The sequence below is a fragment of the Gavialis gangeticus genome, unplaced genomic scaffold (assembly GCF_001723915.1).
Source record: "Gavialis gangeticus isolate Ggan-Ray unplaced genomic scaffold, GavGan_comp1, whole genome shotgun sequence".
Lineage (NCBI taxonomy): Eukaryota > Metazoa > Chordata > Crocodylia > Gavialidae > Gavialis > Gavialis gangeticus.
In genome coordinates, this window is record NW_017728994.1 from 46,266,559 (window position 1) to 46,269,313 (window position 2,755).

Below are 2,755 nucleotides of genomic sequence, written 5' to 3' on the forward strand. Positions count from 1 at the left end.
CCCGGCGCCTTCTTCATCCTCCCAATATATTTGAAAAAGATGTGACCTCCTGAGGTCCCTCCCACCCTCATTTTCTATGATTCTGTGAATAAAGAGATGCTGAAACAATTTCCTGAAGGCGGCACTTGCTCACCAGCTCGCTCTCTGAGGGAGGTGACTGTGGAGGTCCTTGGCTGCCTCCAGGGCCTCCCCTCAGTGTCACTGGGAAGGGGGGGTTGGTCACAGTCCTGGCCCAGAGCAGGGTACTAGGGCACTTGAGTCTACTCACTGTTGAGAGTCAGGCCCGATGTTCAACAGGCTTCTGCAAGGAGATCCAGCGCGGTCTGGAGGTTTTCCTCGGCGTGCACAAGGACGGTGCAGTCATTGGGGTACTGAAGGTCGAGGATGGTTGTCCTGCGCACTTTGGTCTTCAACTGAAATGGTTTTCGGTTCACCATCTGCTACCAGCTGTGTGATTTGGTACATAAACCCAGAATCTGGCTCCCAGATGATGACCTTTAATGCCCGATGTGGGGCTTTGAAATGCCATTTTGGATACCTTCTGCTCCTGTGCTATTCCAAAGGGACGGCGAGCAGGTCTCTGAATGCGGTGGCCAGCGGACAGCACGGGTTTCTTTAACTAGAGCCTTAAAAACCTTAGCTAAAGGCTGAGGCAGGTTTCGCAGAAAATGAGAACCGTTGTTAGTGGGTATAAAGCGAGGAAAGGGGGCTTAGCTGTTCATTCAGAAAACTCAGGGGGGTGAAAAAGCCTCTCCGCTACACAAAGGAGGTTCACGTGGATCGTAGGGGCTGGAGGGGACCTCATTGAATCCAGCGCCCTGCTCCCAGCAGGATCAAGCCCTGACTCAACCATCCCGGTCCACGTCCATCCAACCTGCTCTTGAACGTTTTCCGGGATGGAGTTGAGACCGTTGTGGGAGATGGTGACAAAAGCCTTGCTGAAGTCAAGGCGTATCACATCTGCGGCTCTCCCCCATCCACGGGGCCACTCACCTTATTGTAGTAGGAAATCAGGTTGGTCAGGTATGACTTGCGCTTGGTGAAGCCACGCGGGCTGTTTCTAAGCCCCTTGGTCACCTCTGAGGACGCCTTGAGGACCCGCTCCATGGTCTTTCCAGGTATTGAGGTCAGGCTGGCTGGGCTGTAATTGTCCTTCTTCCCTTTCTTACAGACGGGCACTGTATTTGCCCTTTTCCAGTCATCCACACCTGACTGCCCCAGGCTCTCAAAGAGCTCGGAAATTACCTCAGCCAATTCCTTCAGTACCCAAGGGTGCATCCCACCCAGCCCTGAAAGCACCCAGCTTCTCTAAGGCACGCCTCACCTGTTCCTCCACTCCTCTAGGCTGTCTGTCTCCTCCCCTATCTTTGCTGCCGACTGCACTCGACGTCTGGTAGCTGCCACTATTTGAGAAGACTGATGTAAGAAAGGCTTTAAATACTTCAGCCTTCTTCGTATCATCTGTAACTACCATAGAAATCAAGGGCTGGAAGGGACCTCGGAAGAGCATCGAGTCCAACCCCCTGCTCTGGGCACGAAGACTGTGAGATCAAGTGATCCCAGCGAGGCGTCTGTCCAGTCTCCTCTTGAAGACTCCCAAGGCTGGGGACTGCACCCCCCCGGGAAGTCTAGTTCGGATTTGGGTCACCCGCACCGTAAAGACGTTCTTCCTTGCATCGAACCTGAACCATGCTCTAACAGCTTATGGCCATTGCTCCTTGTCCTCCCCTGGGGCACCCTAGCTTTCCTCCCAGCTCCCGATATTCACCCCGTACAGACCTATAGATGGGCGCCAAGTGTCCCCTCAGTCTCTCTTGGCCAGGCTGAGGTTGCCTTCTGCTCGCCAGGAGGGACCAACGGTTTCTTTCATTTGCCTCCTACTTCCAGAGTCCCTTTTTGTTGCCTGTTATGGCCCTTGCCAGCTTCATGTCAAATCATGCCTTGGCCTTCCTGTTTTTCTCCATTTACACCCATGTGAGGTGCTTATACTCGTTCCTACTCCTATGACCACGTTTCTGCTTCGTGTAGGCTTCTTTTTTGGAGTCTCAACTCATAGCTGAGATCGCTGTCTTGCCTCCTGTTGCACTTCCCATCCTTTGCACTGGGATAGCTTGTTCCTGTGTCCATAATTCAGCCTCCTCCAAGTCCAGCCAGCACTCCTGGACTCCTTTTCCACCCAGATCCTGCCCACCAGTTCCTTGCATTTGTTGAAGCCTGAAGTCTGGTGTCCTTATTCTGCTGCTCTCCTTCCTTTCTCCCCAGGGGCTCTTGGGCTGTACTATTTCCCGGTTGCTGTCACCCACCTTCCCATTCCCACCCTGGTCCTCCCTGTTTGTGAGCAGCCGGTCAAGAAGAGCTTCCCCCCTTCATTGACTTTTCTACCATCCCAACCAAAAATCGTATCCCCAACACACTCCAGGACCTGGGTGGGCTGCTGTTTCCTTCCTGAGCAAGCTGTGCCAGCCGTGGAAGTACTTCGGTCATGGGACTATCCCACCACGTCTCCACCATACCAATTATAAGAGTGTAAGACTTGCCACTGACGGGGTTAGGTCCTAGGTCCATCTTGCCTGGCCCTGCTGGCTCTAGGTCCTTGGGAGATGACCTGGGTCTCAGCAGGGTTTTCCCCGTTCCTCTCCCCCTCGCAGCCTCCAGCACCGGCGGGCCAGGAAGCTGTGACTCGGAGGCCGTGCCCCACACTCCCTCGTTCATCATAATTGCTCGGCTGTATTAAGCTGATCAATTTTTCCTGTTT